The sequence below is a fragment of the Microcaecilia unicolor genome, chromosome 1, assembly GCF_901765095.1.
Source record: "Microcaecilia unicolor chromosome 1, aMicUni1.1, whole genome shotgun sequence".
NCBI classification, from domain to species: Eukaryota; Metazoa; Chordata; class Amphibia; order Gymnophiona; family Siphonopidae; genus Microcaecilia; species Microcaecilia unicolor.
Window position 1 is genome coordinate 346,021,361 of NC_044031.1, and position 18,743 is coordinate 346,040,103.

Below are 18,743 nucleotides of genomic sequence, written 5' to 3' on the forward strand. Positions count from 1 at the left end.
GTAAAGAGCTCTCAGAGAACAAGTCCGTTCTCTTGAGGCTAGAGTAGCAGACTTGGAGGAACTGAGGAAGACAGAGGAGGCCTACAGGGACGTTGTAGAGAATTCCCACCTCCAGTCTGGCAGCCTTGGAGGAGGGAGGTCTTCTAAAAGTAGAGCATCACCCTGGTGCTGTTGGAAGTAATCCTGTTGCCAGGGCCAGCATACCAAGGGATACAATATTCTCTCACACTGAGGATGTGTCTCAAGGAGCTTCTGCTCAGGAGGGAAGAGTTAGGACTGCAGTTGTAGTTTATTTATTTATTTATTTTATTTATTTACAGTGCTTATATCCCACAATTTCCCACCTCTGGTAGGCTCAATGTGGCTTACAACATTTGAAAAAAAAAAAATTGACAGGGTACAGTAAATGGAAAGGAGTAAGTAGGGCAGAGAGGTAAGGATAAAGAAATGGGACCATAATTGGTAATTTGATTATTAGGCATGTAGATAGCTGGGTGGCTGGTGAACGTGAGCATTGCCTGGTCACTTGCCTGGGGAGGAGCCGGTTGTATTGGTAAATCTGGGTACCAATGACATAGGAAAACATGAGAGAGAGGTTCTGGAAGCCAAATATAGGACCTTAGCTAGAAAGTTCAAATCCAGAATCTCTAGGGTAGCATTTTCTGAAGTGCTCCCCATTCCACACACAGGGCCCAAGAGTCAGGCAGAGCTCAGGAGTCTCAATGCGTGGATGAGGCGATGGTGTAGGGAGGAAGGCTTTAGATTTGTAAGGAACTGGGCAACATTCTGGGGTAGGGGGAACCTATTCCGGAATGATGGGTTACACTTTAACCAGGTGGAACCAGGCTGCTGGCATCGGCATTTAAAAAAGAGACAGAGCAGCTTTTAACCCTTTGGTGTCCAATGTTCCCATCAATCTGTTTCCATATTTATTTTTATTTTATTTAACACATTTATATCCCACATTTTCCCACTTAGTTGCAGGCTCAATGTGGCTTACAAAATACCTTAGTGGTAGGCTCCGGTTCAACACTATAAATACATAGTAAATTCATAGGCATGTAAGAACATTAGTATAAGGTAACAAAGAGATAATGAGGGGATGGTGATAGAAGTCTAGTACAGTCCATATTTTCCTGTGTCACAGGAAGTAGAGGATTAGTTTGGGTCTTGGGGGTAGGCCTTCTTAAACAAGTTGGTTTTCAGTAATTTCCTGAAGTTAAGATGGTTGTGGATAGTTCTCACGGTTTTGGGCAAAGCGTTCCACAGTTGTGTACTTACTGTATGTACGAAAAGCTGGATGCAAAAGTTGATTTGTAACTAAGTCCATTGTAATCTGGATAATGCAGATTTAAATAAATTCGGGATAGGCTGGTACTGTTTCTGGGTGGAAGTTTTATGAGGTCCAACATGTATTCAGGAGCTTCACCGTAAATAATCCTGTGTACAAGAGTGTAAACCCAATTCGTTCTTTTTTTTTTTTTTTTTTAAATCTTTTTATTATAGATTCACAGATACATCTTAACAGATTTTCCATTACACATTGACATCTTGCTTCTTATATCAACCTATGCTTATGCCCAACTGTAGTTTCCCTCCCTTCCCTCCCTATCCCGGTGGTGAGTATTGCTGTTCCTTATATTGTTCATAAAGTGTCCAAATTTTGTTGAAGACTAGCACGGATCCTCTTCGCATAGCTGTTAGTTTTGACATCTGGTAAAGGTGCTCCACTTTCCTGGTGACCGCCTGAAGTGATGGTGGTTCTACTTGCCGCCAGGCACGAGCCAGTCCTAATCATGCCGCTACAAAATATTGAATCGCCAGTCTATGCTGCCAGCTCGGTATTTCTGCTGGTCTAAAGTGTAGTAGGCAGTGTTCTGCCTTCCATAGGTATGTCCTCTGCAGAACTGTGTTAACCATTTGCATTACATCTTTCCAATACATTTCAACTCTCTCACAGGCCCACCAAATGTGATAGAATGTGCCTTTGTGACCACACTCCCGCCAGCATTGCCCTGACATTTCTGGGTACAACTTTTGCAGCCGGTCGGGGGTGTAGTACCACCAATAAAACATCTTGAAACCATTTTCATTTACCGTTTGGGCCATGGATGGCTTAAGCAGATATTTATAATTTCCCCTCCACATTGTTTCTGAGTAAGTGGTTTGTAACACCTTCTCCCATTTAGCTTGGTAAAATACCTGAGGGTCTGTCCTTCCCAACAGGGCTAAATATATCCTAGTGATTCCTCCCCTGCCTCCCCCTCTGTTTATTGCTATTTCTAGGGCTGTTTCAGCTAGATCCAACTCGTCCTGCGCTTTCTTTTTAATGAAATTGCGCAGATTGCAGTAGTATGTAAGATCTCTCTCCTCCAGGCCATATTCCTCCTGCAAGTCTGAAAAGTGTATCATTACCCCATCCTTCCATAGTTGACCCAACGTGCGCAACCCTGCTTGAGCCCATGTGCCAAACACTTTCTCAGTTTTCCCCAGGGGAAATCCCTTTGCCCAGCGTATTGCTGTTTGCCGATAATATCGCCTCTCCGGAAATAGCCTCCTTCTCACTTGGTACCATGTCCACATAGGGTGTCTTAATCCCAGGGGCATTTTTTTGATTATGGGCACTAGCTCCTCCCCTGGAATCCACATAATATCCTCTATTTCACGTCTGCCTAGCCAGGCTCTCTCCCAGTGCAGCCATTTCTTGGTCGCCCCGGGGGCCCATTCCGCCAGAACGCGAATCTGGGCCGCCTGGTAATAAAGATATAGATTGGGGACCCCCATACCTCCTCTCTCCCATGTTTGAAACATCATTGAGCGTCTCACTCTGGGTGGACGTTTCCTCCATATGTATGTGAACATTTTGCGATTCAAATTTGTAAAAAAACTAGCAGGAATTGGTATCGGGATTGCCATAAATAGATATAATAGTTTTGGGAGTAGCATCATCTTGATGGCGTTTATACGTCCTTTCCAAGATACATTAAGCCCTTCCCATCTATCCAACTCTCTAAACAGCTCTTCCGCTTTCTGGGGGAAGTTAGCTGCAAATAGTCCCTCTAACTGTGGTGTTATTTGGATACCTAAGTATTTAATAGATTTGCTCGCCCACACAAAGGGAAACTCTGCCTGAAGAGTCGACAGCTCCGTGGGAGGCACTGTGAGATTTAAAAAGGTTGATTTCTCCAAGTTAGGTTTAAATCCTGATAATTGCCCATATTGTGTGAGATGTTCCACTATCTTCTTCACCGATGTATCCGGTTTCGTAATAGTCAGCAATATATCATCGGCAAACAACATCAGTTTGTGTTCCCTCCAGCCTCTCACCACTCCCCTTACCTCCTGATCCTTGCGAAGCACACATGCTAAAGGTTCTAAAGATAGAGCGAAAAGGAGTGGCGACAGCGCACATCCCTGTCTAGTCCCTCTTTGTAATTTAAATGTTCTTGTATACATCCCATTAATTTTTAATGTAGCCAATGGGGCCTGATATAGTAGCTGTAGCCATTTCAGATATTTCCCCTCTATCCCTGTCCACCTTAGCACCGTGAATAGAAATGACCAGTCCACACGATCAAATGCCTTTTCTGCATCAATCGAAAGCAATATCGCTGGGGTCTGGTCGTCTCTCACCTGCTGAATGACGTGCATCAGACATCTGAGGTTATCAAACGCCTGGCGTCCCGTTATGAAGCCCGCCTGATCCTCATGTACTAACTCTGGTATCTGTTTTTGTAATCTGCGGGCCAGGATTTTAGTGAATATCTTGTAATCCACATTCAGGAGCGAAATCGGCCTGTAGGAGCTACATAGCTGTGGGTTCTTCCCTGGTTTTGGTATTAGGGTTATCGCTGCCAATCTCCAGGTATAAGGCAATTCTTGTGAGTCAGCCAGTGCATTAAACACTCTCTGTAAGACTGGAGCTAGGTGTTTACTATACAATTTATAAAATCTGGGGGAAAACCCATCTGGGCCTGGGGCTTTACCACTCACCATATCTGTTATGGCCCACGTGATCTCCTCTAGTGATATGGGGGCCGACATCTGTTCAGACCCCTTCTTCCCCACCCGTGGGAGATCCGCTTCTCTCAAGTATTGCTCCATTCTGTCTTTCTCTATGACCTGTTCTGGCCCATATAGAGTTGTATAGTATTCAAGGAATGCCTCTTGAACTTGCTCCACCTGTGTGACTATGTTCCCCCCTGCTATTTGTATGTTTCCTATGTGGTTTCTTTGTGCTAATTTTTTGAGTTTGCATGCTAGTAGTCTGCCTGCCTTATCTCCAAATTCGAAATATTCTTGTTGTGTCATTTGCAATTTGGCGGCTAATTCTGCCAATTGTAGTTCGTTAAGTTTGGACCGCAACTCCTGTATTTTTACCTGTCCTTGGGTATTTTTGGGGTCTTTTTTGTGTTCCTGTTCCAATCTTAGTATCTCTACTCTAATGTTCTCTTCTTGCTCTATTCGTGTCTTGGTTATGTGTGCCCCCAGTGCAATCAATTGTCCGCGTAGGACTGCTTTGAGACCCTCCCACAAGTGCTCCGGGAGAGTCTCTCCCACATCATTCAATTCAAGGTATTCCTCAATGTATTTTCCTATCACTGGGATATTTTTAGTGTCCAATAGGATTGCCTCGTTTAATCTCCAATATCGTATGCCCACCTGCCGTGTGCCTGCATGTACTTCTAGCATCACCGGGGCATGATCTGACCAGATGCGTGGTTCAATATGTATCTCATGCACCTTACTTGCCACTACCACATCTCCCATCCATCCATCTATTCTGGAATATGACCCATATGTAGAAGAGTAGTAGGTATAGTCTCGCTCTTCCCCATGTTTAGCCCGCCATAGATCTATCAGTCCCCATCTTGCCAGAAATCCCTTCAATTTTTTCCGATCTACTTTAGCATACACTGCCTGACCCGCAGAGTTGTCTAGTGGGGGATGTATTGTGACATTAAAATCTCCTCCTAGCAGAAGGTGTCCCTGTTGATGTCTCTGTAATTTTTGTTCTATTTCCTCGATGAACATTCCCTGTCCTGTGTTTGGTGCATACAGGTTCACAATTGTATATTGCACATTAAACAATGAGATTATTATCATCAAAAATCTACCATTTTTATCCGTTATGGTACGTTGTACCTGCCATGGGAGAGACCCCGACAGCGCTATCAGTACCCCTCTCTGTTTTGAGTTATCTATACTCGATGAAAACAATATAGTGGGGTATTGCTTATGACACACCAGCTTTTCATGGCATTTTTTTAAATGTGTCTCCTGCCAGAGCACCATGTCAGCTCGCAGGCGAATCATTTCTTTGAATGCTAGCTGGCGCTTCATAGGCGAATTAAGGCCCCGCACATTAAAGGTTACACATTTGAACATCCTATCACCCAATACCACACAAGCAATTTGCTATTTGTCCACCACCATTTCCCCTCTATCCCCCCTCCCCCCCCTCCCTTCCCCGTAACCTGAAGAGACATGCTTCCTTCTCCTGTGAAGGCATGTCTATTAGGATGTGGACTTCCGTTTCCTTATTCGTTACCAGCCTGCTCAGTTGCTCAAAGCTTTTGTTGTATGTTATTAAAGTTCCGCTTGGCCCAGATTTCTATATGGGCAAATCTTTATCTTGTGTCTTTTATATTCCAAGGTGGGATGTTTTGTTTCCTCATAGGCCCTTTCCAGTTGCCAGGGTACGATCTGATGCCTGGCGTCTCAGCCGTCCTCGCCCTTGTGATATTCGCTGCCATTTCTGCTTGTTCTGTCTTGGGGGACCTGTCGACCCTCTTATGGTGGACTCTGTTCCCATCTGTTCCTGCTCCAAAAATTCTTGAGCCTCCTCAGGCGATATCACCCGGCGCTGTTTGCCTTCTTTATAAAACACTAGGGCAAATGGGTGTTGCCATTTGTATTTAATGCCCTCTTCTCGAAGCTTCTCCGTTAGTGGGCGCAAAGCTCCTCTTCTCTTTAGAGTGGTGGCCGCCAGATCCTGAAATAATTCAATGGGGTATGTCTCCCACGTGATAGGACTAGCTGCTCTCGCTTGACGCATGATCTCCTCTTTAATTTTAAACTCTGCAAAGCAGGCCACTATGTCTTTGGGGGCATTGGCCTTTCTTGATCCGAGTGCCCGATGTGCGCGTTCTATCCGGATTGTGTCTGGCGCTATTGTATGATCCGGGGAGGATAGCAGGTGAGCCGCTATATCTTGTACTACCTTCTCGCAGTTGTTAAATTCTGGTAGCTCCGGTAGGCCCCGCACCCGGATATTAGATCGCCGACTTCTATTTTCAAGGTCTTCCACCTTGTCTGTGAGAAATTTCATGTCTGCTTGTTGGTCCGTTATTTGTTGTTCAACCATTGTCAGAGTTTCTGCATGTTGCTCTAATCCAGCCTCCGTCTCATTGACTCGATTCCCCAAATCTTTAATCTCTTCTCTTAAGTCCGCACTTAGTTGTGCAAAATCTCGCCTCATCTCTTTGATGTCCTTTTTTATATCTAGCAGCCACGTGCTTAATTGCTCCCATTTATCTGTCGCTATCTCGCTCTCGCTATTTTCGTCGTGCGCTCTCTGAGTGTTTGGAGAGCGTGGGTTTCCAGAACTGCCCTGGCCGCCCTGTTCGTCGGCCTGTTTCCCTGCCACGTGGTCGCGCTGGCGAAATCCGAAGGCAGTTAAATCTGCCGTCTTGAGCTTCGAGTTCGCCATTTGCAGGTTCGCGTTTCTTTCACCGCCCCTGCTATTACTTATTTTTTCGCTCCGGGCCTCGGTGACTCTAGTTTTTTAGCTAATTTTTCAGCTGGCAACCAGGAGCTCCGTCTTCAGCTCGCCATTGCTGATCGTGACGTCACCGGAAGTCATCAACCCAATTCGTTCTTTGGTGGGAAGCTAATGCATTTTTTTCGCGAAGGGGTTTGGCACTTTCAAATTTTGGTTTTCCGAATATCAATCTGGCTGCTTTATTCTGTGCGGTCTGAAGTTTCTTTGTTAGTTGTTCTTTACAACCTGCATAGATTCCATTGCAGTAATCTAATTGGCTTAGTACCATTGATTGTATTAGGTTGCGAAATACATCTTGTGGGAAGAAATGTTTTATACGTTTAAGTTTCCACATTGAGTTGAACATTTTGTTTGTAGTTGAATTTACTTGACCTTCTAGTGTCAGATGATGGTCAATTATGATGCCAAACAGTTTTAAGCTATCCGAGATTAGGAGAGAGTGGTTTGGGATGTTTAAGGTTGCAGGTTTATACTTATTGTGTTGAGATGAAAGTATAAGACAGTGAGTCTTTTCGGAATTTAGTTTCAGTTGGAATGAATTTGCCCAAGCATCCATTGTGTTCAAACCAATCTTAATTGTATTGGTGATTTCTGTCAAATCGTGTCTGAAAGGAATATAAATTGTAACATATGGCTTATTACGGGAACATTGGACACTAAATTAAACTATTACTTTAAATAAAAATCAGACAAAAGATTGCAAATTAACACTATCAATGTTACGACATAGCTCCCAAGAACTAGGATGTTCATTAGATAATGTTTTAATATTCAGTTTGGTAGCTATACAATGTTTGAGTTGTATCCATTTAAAGTATTGGTTATTAGATAAATTATAACTTTTAACTATATCATCAAAAATGTACCAGGTGCATTTATTTATTAATTGGTGAACAAGATTATACCAGAGAACCTCCATGTTTTCCAATCTATCGTTTTTTCATTAATTTGAAACAGAGTTATTCCATATTGGTACATGATAGGTTCCAAGCCATGGTATTTGCATATATGTTCAATTTCTGCGAAAACACTTTGAGTAGATTGTATAATAATATTAAGTTTCGTTTTAATTGTATTTGTTATAGGTAGGCATTTCCGTGGGGTGTCTTCACACCAAGTAGATTCTATTTTCCACCATAATGGAGTACCCATTTCTGAATTAGCCGTAATCCATAATGCAGATTGTCTCATTATAAAAACATGATGGTAGTCCTGGAAGCTGGGAAAATTCACTCCTCCATAATTCCTAGGAGCTTTAAGCTTTTTTAAGGCTATTCGAGGAGTCTTGTTAGCCCATAAGAATTTCTTTAATATATATCAATAGGAAACATTATTGGCAGCATGTTTAATATGTAGTTAACTTTAGGAACTATCATCATTTTTATTTGTCTAATCTCTCCCACCAAGATAATCTTAATGGGTACCATTTTGTTGTTAATTCAGTGGTTTTCTTAATAAAATATTCCGTATTGAATTTTAGTGTGTCTTCTAATGTGGTGCAAAGATTATTCCCAAATATTTTATAGACTTAGGATTCCATAAGTGGAGGAGTGGCCTAGTGGTTAGGGTGGTGGACTTTGGTCCTGGGGAACTGAGGAACTGAGTTTGATTCCCACTTCAGGCACAGGCAGCTTCTTGTGACTCTGGGCAAGTCACTTAACCCTCCATTGCCCCATGTAAGCCGCATTGAGCCTGCCATGAGTGGGAAAGCACGGGGTACAAATGTAACAAAAATAAAAAAATATAAAGCCATGTGTGGTTGCTATCTTTTTCCTCTGGGCAATTAAGGGGTAAAATTTCTGTCTTGGATTTGTTAAGTATATACCCAGATATTACAGAATATTAATTGATAATTGTCAAAATCTCAGGGATGGAGGTAGGTGTATAGGAGTTTATCATCAGCATATGCCGATACCTTAGCTGTTATCTTACATATCTTGACTCCAAGGAGATAATGGGCATCCCTGTCTGATACCGCTTGTAGGATGGAATAGTTGAGAACACATATTATTATTCTGTATCCTTGTAGAGGGTTTAGAATACAGTACTTTAACCATTTGGAGAAATTCTTTAGAGAAACCATACCACTGCAAAACAAAATACATAAATTACCATTTGACACGGTCAAATGCTTTCTCAGCATCTAATCAGGAGAATTTTGTGCTCCTAAAATTATGTTAGTAAACAGTCTAGTATTATTATTATTATTTATTACATTTGTACCCCGCGCTTTTCCGCTCATCGCAGGCTCAATACGGCTTACATAGTAACAAGAGAATACAATCTATAGTAACAGAATGCAGAAGACGCCAGTGGGACAGACAAAAGAGATGGTATCAGTATGTTTTTGACACGATAATCTCCTATGCATAAATCCAGACTGATCATTCTTAATTAGTTTGGTAAGAACACATTGCAAACGTTCTGCAATTAGTTTGGCATAAATTTTTGCATCAATATTAATGGATCCTTGTTTGGGAGTACTATTATATTAGCTTCTGTGAATGAACCTCTAACATCACCAGATTCAATAAGACCTGAAAAAAAAAGAATTCAAAATAGGTACAAACTTGTCTATAAAAGCTGTGTAAAACTTGACTGTTAGTCCATCAGGCCCAGGGGCTTTTTTGTGTGCCATTTTTTAAAATGTAATTTCAATTTCTTTTACAGTTATCTGCTTCATTAGTAGAGAATTATCTTCTTCCAAAATGGGATGGTCTAGGTTTTCGAGAAATGATGAATTATCAAGATTATCAGATATTTCAGACTTATATAAGGAGTGTAATAATGTCTAAAACATTCAACAATTATTTCTGATTTATGTTTAAACTTTTTATTATTATCAAAGTTGCAAAACCATTATACATACAACAAGTTTTGTACATATACATCTCAAGGTATAACAGCAACAACACTCATCAATGTTTTGTACTAAGTTCCCCCCCCCCCCCTTTCCTTTCTCTCCCCCTCCCTCCCGTCCCCTCTTAATAACTAACATGCTGTGATAACGTTGACAAGAGTTTCAAGTATGCAATAAAAAGAATCATCCAAGATTGCCTTATGTTTCTTTGTTACCCACCTAATTCACCAACATGACAGAATCTAAATTACAACGTGATCCAAGGCCCCTCCCTCCCCCCTGATAATCTATATATACACATTCTTCAATCACAATTGATACCATGAACTTTACAAAGTATTAAGAATTCGACTTCTCCCTCTGTGAGTCATCCCGTCTAAATAACACCCCCAAATTCTTAAAAAGCGCACTTTTCGCTTGTTGGTTCCTTTTGCCTCTCTCGCTTCCCAGGTAAGCAATTGGTGGACCTGGTTCCGCCAATGCCAAAAGGACGGTGGATGTGCTGAGGTCCAATGCTGCATTATACATTTCCTGGCTATTAGGCACACTTTACGACATAACATTTTCCTATCTGTGTGTAATCTAGGATATGTGTCTTGCTTATCCAATAATATTAATAAAGGATTCAATGCTAAATTATTATTCACAATTGTAGACAAAAATACAACTATTTGTCTCCAATAGCACTGTATTAACGGGCATACTCATAGCGCATGATATAATGTATTATCTGCCTCCTTACATTTCAAACAAGTAGCAGTATGAATGCCCCCTGATTTGTACAATTGTGTTTGAGTGAAATATGCCCTATGTAATATACGAAAAGCACATTCTCTAAGGTCTGCTCCTCCTACTAGTTTGGGTATATCCTGTATTTGTTTTATAATATTCCATGTTGTCAATGTTCTACCTGTATCTGCTTCCCATTTCTGACAGAGTTGGCCAAACTCTCTCCCAGGCACCAGGTCCCAAAGCTTCAGATGTATGTTGGAAATCGACGGGATATTCTCAGCTATATCGTCCAAGAACGTTTTTACTCTCTCACCCAAGTGCTTATTATTTCTGATTTAGATTGTACTATATTATTACTGTCTAAAACAGCCAATATATTTTTCTTTTCAGCTTTGGATTTTAGATATTGTGCTAGTAAATGTCCACATTTATTATTATCAGAATAATATGTAGCTGACTGCATAAGAATGGATTCACTACCTTTTTTTTTTTTTACAAACTATTGAATTATATTGGACTCTGGTTTTGTTCAGTTGATTTAAGATATGCATATCTGTTTGGTTGGCTTGATGAAATAATTCCAAGGATTTAATAGAATTTTCATGTTTGTTTATTTCTTTAACAATTTTATTATGTTGAGAAGCAGAGAAGGATATTATGACACCTCTCACGTATGCTTTGAAGGAATCCCATAATGTGATCCAATTTGTGTTTTCTGGCTTATGGAATTGCCTTTTCAATGGCTGGTTTAAAGACAGAGTTATCTAATAATTATGAATTAAATCTCCATATTTTGTTAACTGTTATGTTTGTAGTTATGTTGAGAGTTATAGATACGGATGCATGATCTTATAGACGTGGAGGGGCATTTTCGAAAGGTTGTCCAAGTATGAATTAGGATGCCCTCACGAAGTCGTCCAAAATCAGGTAGGTATAATCGAAAAATAGTATGGACGTCTTTAGACATTCCATTATCGCAGTGCGAAACGCCCAAATCAGGGATGCCCAAAGTATAGTAAAAAAGGATGCCCATCTTCCAGAACTGCCAAAGGATGCCCCCAACATTCACTCTTGCCATCATTTGTCATATGGTCCTCCAGCAGTTTTATGAGTTTTACTATGGACTTTTCTGATGTATCTGGTTGTTCCACAAATACAGTGCATGTAGTTGCAGACATCCAGGTACAGGAAATATAAAGAATATTAATGTGCCAAATACAGTAACAAAGACATGTTTCATGCAGCACTGCCGAAGGATGTCCATCTTACTAGGGGACATCCTTCGGCAGAGCTGCAAGAAACATCTTTGTTACTGTATTTTGCACATTAATATTCTTTATATTTCCCGTACCTGGATGTCCGCAATTACATGCACTGTACTTGCGGAACACGCAGCATGCACTGTACCTGTGGAACATGCAGCTATGGGAAATATAAGGAACATACATATTTTATTATGTATATATGAATAAGTTCGCACACTTGATAATGATCCATATAACGAAGACTCCGCAAGTATGAACACGTTCTCATCCAAATAAGGCCCCGCACGCGTGACGACAGTCCATGCGTTACAGCCGTCCACGTGCAGACCCATTATATATGCCAGGACGTCCACGTGCTGACCCATCCATATATGGAACTGTGCACGTAAGAACATCCATCACGCATGGGCGTCCATATAAGGCGATGCACGCTTTCCAACGGTTATTCCCCGACAAACATGTCTTTATGGCGAGAGCCAAATTTCAGCGTTGCTGAAAGCTTGTGCCTGGTCTACCATTGTCTGAAGCACTGGCACATTCTTTTTATGCACCACCACCACCTGCCCCCCCAGGACTGTCACTATCCAAGCCTGGTGTCAAATAAGTAACAGGATGGAAAAGTCTTTGCTTCCCCCCTTCCTCTCCTTAGGCTATCAGGTCCCCCTCCTGTAGTTACACATATAAGAGCTCCCTCAGCAATGTAAGCACTAACTGTAGCCTGCATTCAAGGGTAATCAGTGATATGTGCACATGCACATTCATTAATAGAATCTATGTACTAGAAAGGAAAACCATTCCCACATCCCTACAATACTGCACACAAACGGTACTCTCTGTCCTCATGTCCACCTCAATGACATCATCTGTACTAATGTAATGTCCCCCCCCCCCCCACCCCAATCAGTGTTGTGTGTCTCTCCTATTTGATTTCCAAATGAATTTGTGTGCTGAAGGCAAGAAGGGCCAGCCCCTGACTCCTGGTGTACAAACTTATATCTTGCAGAAGATTTGGCATTCGGAGGGACCTCGAGTCCCTGCGGCGCAGGTTCCACCGAATCAAGCGGGAGAGCCCTGACATGATAAGGGCAGTGAGACGGCGCCTCAGGGCTCGATGTAAGTATTATAAACAGGGCACCTGTACTCATAGGAGCCGACTCTGTGGGTGCTGTGGGTGCTTTAGCACCTCCAATATTGAGAAAATTCCTTGTATGTGTTCAGGGAGGGGTTATTTCCACTGGGTATAGCACCCCCAATAATTTTGAAAAGTTGGCTCCTATGCCTGTACTCATTTGTAAAAGTATTTATTTAATGATGCAAATGTTGTGTACTATATCAGTTTCCATGTGGCTAATAGGCAACTAGTAAGTCATAACACCTCTGTCCTAGATCAAGGCCTGAGTTTGCAGCTACCCTCCCATGAGTGTGGCTGAAACTTCCAAGTAACCTCCTCTGAGATGAATGAGAGGACATGCCTCACTTCTGTATCCCCCCTTTCTGGGGTGGATCCTGTTTCCTGGTATTCCTGCCTGAGGTCCTACTCTTAGTGGATGTCATTGCCTCATATTAAAGTTATGTGCTTCCCCCACCCCCCCACAAAAAATTGGTCAGCCAACCATAGTCACAAATCATAATGCAAACATGCTGCTGACCAATGAGTGTGGTCTGCCAACATATCCTGTGTACTCTGTGTCAGACCAGCTTCCAGGATTCCCTGTCATGTCATCTCATGCATCTCACACCCCATGGGTATAGCCCAGGGCTCACCACACCTTTCCCCATACCCCGCCTCAGGCCAGCCAGCTCCTGCACTATGCAAGCCATGTTGGATGTGTTGATCTCAAGTACAATCCTTTTACCTACACAGGGCGGCAGAAGCAGCAGCAGGAGGAGGAGGCAATGCCATCACCAGTGGCCGAGGAGGAGGCGGTGCCATCACTAGTGGCCGAGGAGGAGGAGGGAGGAGGCTGTCCAGGAGGAAGAACAGCAAATGGTGGTTGTGGAAGGTGGTGAATGGGCAGATTTGCCTCCTCTGGAGGGGAAGGAGCAGGAGGAGGAGGAACACCTACCAGCCCCAGCAACACCACCACCACCACCACCAGCAGCAGCACCACTAGACAACAGTGCCGCAGCACTGCAACTCCTGCAGCAACTGGTTGCTGTAGTAAACCAGTTGCTGCTGAAGGTTGCAGCACTGTGGCACTCTGTACAGCAGCGGCAGGAAACACACAGACGTCTCCTGTTGCTGTTAATAGACATTTTAAGAAGGGTCATGGAGGGTCAGGAGAGGCCTCATTGATGGGACCCAAAATAAGTTTTGTAAATAGTTTATTTTTTCATATTATATTACAATGTTAAACTTTCACCAACCAGGGTCTGTGTCTCTACTTTGTGCACTACATATGTGGTAGTATTTATTTATTTATTGCATTTGTATCCCACATTTTCCCCACCTATTTGTAGGCTCAATGTGGCTTACAGAGTTTTGTTATGACATTGTCATTCCAGGATATCAGATACAATTAGTAATGCACAGAGATTAAGTAAGGGAAGAGAAAAAAGAAAGTGTTAGGCGGGTAAGTATAGAAGGTGACCTTTCATATCTGGGTGGTTTGGCGGGATAGTTTAGTAAGGCTATAGGTTCTCTTGGTAGGCCTTGTTGAAGAGATATGTCTTCCGAGATTTGCGAAAGTTAGTTATTTCACCAATAGTTTTCAGGGCTGTGGGTAATGCATTCCACAACTGCGTGCTTATGTAGGAGAAGGTAGTGGCATGCATCAGTTTGTATTTTAGTCCTTTACAGCTGGGGAAGTGCAGATTGAGAAATTTGCGGGATGATCTTATGGCGTTTCTGGGAGGTAGGTCCACGAGGTTTAGCATATAGATTGGGGCGTCTGCGTGAATGATTTTGTGCACAATTGTGCAGATCTTGAACGCAATGCGTTCCTTAAGTGGGAGCCAGTAAAGCTTCTCTCTTAGGGGTTTTGCACTTTCATATTTAGTTTTTTCCAAATATGAGTCTTGTGGCAGTATTCTGGGTTGTTTGGAGTTTTTTGATAGTCTGTTCTTTGCAGCCAGCGTACAGTGCGTTGCAGTAATCCAGATGACTTATTACCATTGACTGTACCAGGGTACGGAAGATGTATCTCGGGAAGAAAGGTTTTACTCTTTTGAGTTTCCACATGGAGTGGAACATCTTTTACATCGTGTTCTTCACGTGGGCATCGAGCGTGCGGTTTCGATCAATGGTAACTCCAAGAATTTTCAAGTTTTGTGAGACGGGAAGAGAGCATATGGTGTTGATATGGTGGAGAAGTTGTTTGTGTTGTGTTGTGAGGTGAGTACAAGACATTGTGTTTTTTCTGCGTTAAGTTTTAGCTGAAATACATCCGCCCAGGAGTGCGTGATTTGGAGGCTTTGGTTGATCTTGTTGGTGATTTCATTTAAGTTATGTTTGAATGGGATGTAAATCGTGACATCGTCTGCATATATGTAAGGGCTGAGGTTTGATTGGCTAGAAGTTTGGCTAAAGGTATCATCATTAGGTTAAATAGGGTTGGTGAGAGGGGGGGATCCTTGGGGGACTCCACATTCAGGTATCCATGGGGGTGATATGTCCGCGTTGGTTGTCACTTGGTATGATCTTGTGGTCAGGAATCCTTTGAACCATTTGAGAACTGTGCCTCCTACTCCGAAGTATTCTAGTATATGTAATAGTATTCCATGATTAACCATGTCAAAGGCACTGGACATGTCGAATTGTAAGAGGAGTATGTTATTACCAGTTGCAATTGCTTGTTTGAATGAGTTCATTGCGGACACTAGAACAGGTTCGGTGCTGTGATTTGACCGAAATCCTGATTGAGACTCGTGTAGAATTGAGTGTTTATTTAGGTATTCATTGAGTTGTTTCGTCACTATACCTTCCATGAGTTTGGTTATGAGCGGAACAGATGTTACTGGGCGATAATTGGTTAGGTCCATTGTGCTTTTCTTAGCATCTTTTGGCAGCGGAGTAAGATGTTTCCTTTATCTGTGGGAAAGAGACCATTTTGAAGCCTGTGGTTTACGTCATTAGTGAGGTCTGTTTTGAATTGATTGGGTGCAGATCTTATTAGGCTGGTAGGGCAAATGTCTAATTTGCATTGTGATTTGGCGTATTTTCTGAGCCATTGTGAGATTTCATCTGACGAGAGCGTGTCAAAGTTGGTCCATGATCGGTCTGCTGGGCATTCCCCGGGATTTGGGTCTAGAGATTCAAGGATGTTTGTGTACTCAGTTATGTTGGTAGGTATCATGAGTCGGAGCTTTATAATTTTTTCATTGAAGTAGTTTGCAAGATTGGTTGCGGATGGGGTGTCTATATTATTAGAGGTAACCGGTGTAGTATTTAGGAGTTTGTTTACGAGTGAGAAGAGTTTGTGTGTGTCCTTGTAGTTTAGTCCTATTTTGGTTTTATAATACGTATCAAATGCTGGGGTTGATGTGAGAGGAGGCAGCAATCTGGGTTGCATGATAGGTCGACTGTGACAGAGAAAGCGAGGTTACTAACCTGTAGCAGGTATTCTCCAAGGACAGCAGGCTGATTGTTCTCACGATTGGGTGATGTCCGACGGCAGCCCCAGGATCGGAAGATCTTCCTAGCAACAAAGTTTGCAAGCTCTCGCGTGCACATGCGCGAACCGCCTTCCCGCCCGTAGCTCGAGCATGCTCCCCAGTCCAGTGAAAAGCAAAGATCAAGGGAAGACACAACTCCAAAGGGGAGGAGGGCGGGTTTGTGAGAACAATCTGCCTGCTGTCCTCGGAGAATACCTGCTACAGGTTAGTAACCTCGCTTTCTCCGAGGACAAGCAGGGTGCTTGTTCTCACGATTGGGGTATCCCTAGCCCCCAGGCTCACTCAAAACAACAAACATTGGTCAATTGGGCCTCACAACAGCGAGGACATAACTGAGATTGACCTAACAGAAACAACGAACTGAGAGTGCAGCCTGGAACACAATAAAAATGGGTCTAGGGGGGTGGAGTTGGATTCTAAATCCCAAACAGATTCTGCAGCACCAACTGCCCGAACCGACTGTTGCGTCGGGTATCCTGCTGTAGGCAGTAATGAGATGTGAATGTGTGGACCGATGACCACGTCGCAGCCTTGCAAATCTCTTCAATAGTGGCTGACTTCAAGTGGGCCACTGACACTGCCATGGCTCGAACACTGTGAGCCGTGACATGGCCCTCAAGAGACAGCCCAGCTTGGGCATAAGTGAAGGAAATGCAATCTGCTAGCCAATTAGAGATGGTGCGTTTCCCGACAGCCACTCCCCTTCTATTGGGATCAAAAGAAACAAACAATTGGGCGGACTGTCTGTGGGGGCTTGTCCGCTCCAGATAGAAGGCCAATGCTCTCTTGCAGTCCAATGTGTGCAACTGACAATCAGCCGGGCGGGTATGAGGACGGGGAAAGAATGTTGGCAAGACAATTGACTGGTTCAGATGGAGCTCCGACACCACCTTTGGCAAGAACTTAGGGTGAGTGCGGAGGACTACTCTGTTATGATGAAATTTGGTATAAGGAGCATGAGCTACCAAGGCTTGAAGCTCACTGACTCTACGAGCTGAAGTGACTGCCACCAAGAAAATGACCTTCCAGGTCAAGTACTTCAGATGGCATGAATTCAGTGGCTCAAAAGGAGGTTTCATCAGCTGGGTGAGAACAACATTGAGATCCCATGACACTGTAGGAGGCTTGATAGGGGGCTTTGACAAAAGCAAACCTTTCATGAAGCGAACAACTAAAGGCTGTCCCGAGATAGGCTTACCCTCTAAACGATAATGAAAAGCACTAATCACACTAAGATGAACTCTTACAGAGTTGGTCTTAAGACCAGCCTCAGACAAGTGCAGAAGGTATTCAAGCAGGGCCTGTGTAGGACAAGAACGAGGATCTAGGGCCCGGCTGTCACACCAGACGGCAAACCTCTTCCATTTGAAAGCATAACACCTCTTCGTGGAATCTTTCCTGGAAGCTAGAAAGACTCGGGAGACACCCTCAGAAAGACCTAAGGAGGCGAAGTCTACGCTCTCAACATCCAGGCCGTGAGAGCCAGGGACTGGAGTTTGGGATGCAGAAGCGTCCAAAAATACTAGGACTAGTGGGCAGGTGATGAAGCTACAAAGTAGTAAATTTAAAACGAATTGGAGAAAAAGTTTCTTCACTCAACGTGTAACAAAGTACGAACGAAGTTAACTTACTACCTTTGTACCTATGCTAATGTATTCATTAAGCCGTAATTGCTTTTTGCTAAAGTATCTTGATTTGTAGTTTTAATATTCCTATTTGTTCAAGTTAATCTTTCACAAACAAAGTTAACTTAATACCTTTCAATTCTTATTATAAGACAAACTTTCCTTCCTGTAACCAAATTCACTTTGTATCCTCTACCTTAACTATGTATTTCTCTGCTCTGGAACTGGTATTCACCATTTACGGATCTATGTAAGCCACATTGAGCCTGCAAATAGGTGGGAAAATGTGGGATACAAATGTTAACAAATAAATAAATGAACTCTGGAATTTGTTGCCAGAGAATGTGGTAAAGGCTTAGTGGGGTTAAAAAAAGGTTTGGACAGCTTCCTAAAGGAAAAGTCCATAGATCATTATTAAAATGACTTGGGGAAATCCACTGCTTATTTCTGAGATAAGCAGTATAAAATGTACTGAACTTATTTTGGGATCTTGCCAGGTATTTGGCCACTGTTGGAAACAGGATGTTGGGCTTGATGGACCTTTGGTCTGTCGCTGTGTGGCAATATTATGTAAAACTAATCTATAAAAGTGGAGAGTTATGCATTTTGGATGCAAAAAAAACGAAAGGAACTGTATATAATAGGAGAGGAGCAACCAATGAGCATGGACCAAGAGAGAGATCTTGGGATGATGGTGTGTGAGGATCTCAAGGTGGCAAACAGTGCAACAAGGCAGTGGCTAAGGTCAGAAGGATGATAAGCTGTATAATGAGTATACTGAATAGAAAGGTGACTGTCATAATGCCCTTACAGAGGGCATTGTTGAGGCCTCACTTTTAAATGTTTCTAATATGTGCCTATTA

The 18,743-nt window shown here is 42.7% G+C and overlaps 1 protein-coding gene across 1 annotated transcript in view; it reads right to left on the reverse strand.

Annotated features, from left to right (window-relative positions):
- ULK4 (unc-51 like kinase 4) overlaps positions 1-18,743 on the reverse strand; it is a gene marked incomplete in the record, with an annotated part of 1,752,451 nt that overhangs the window by 124,673 nt on the left and 1,609,035 nt on the right.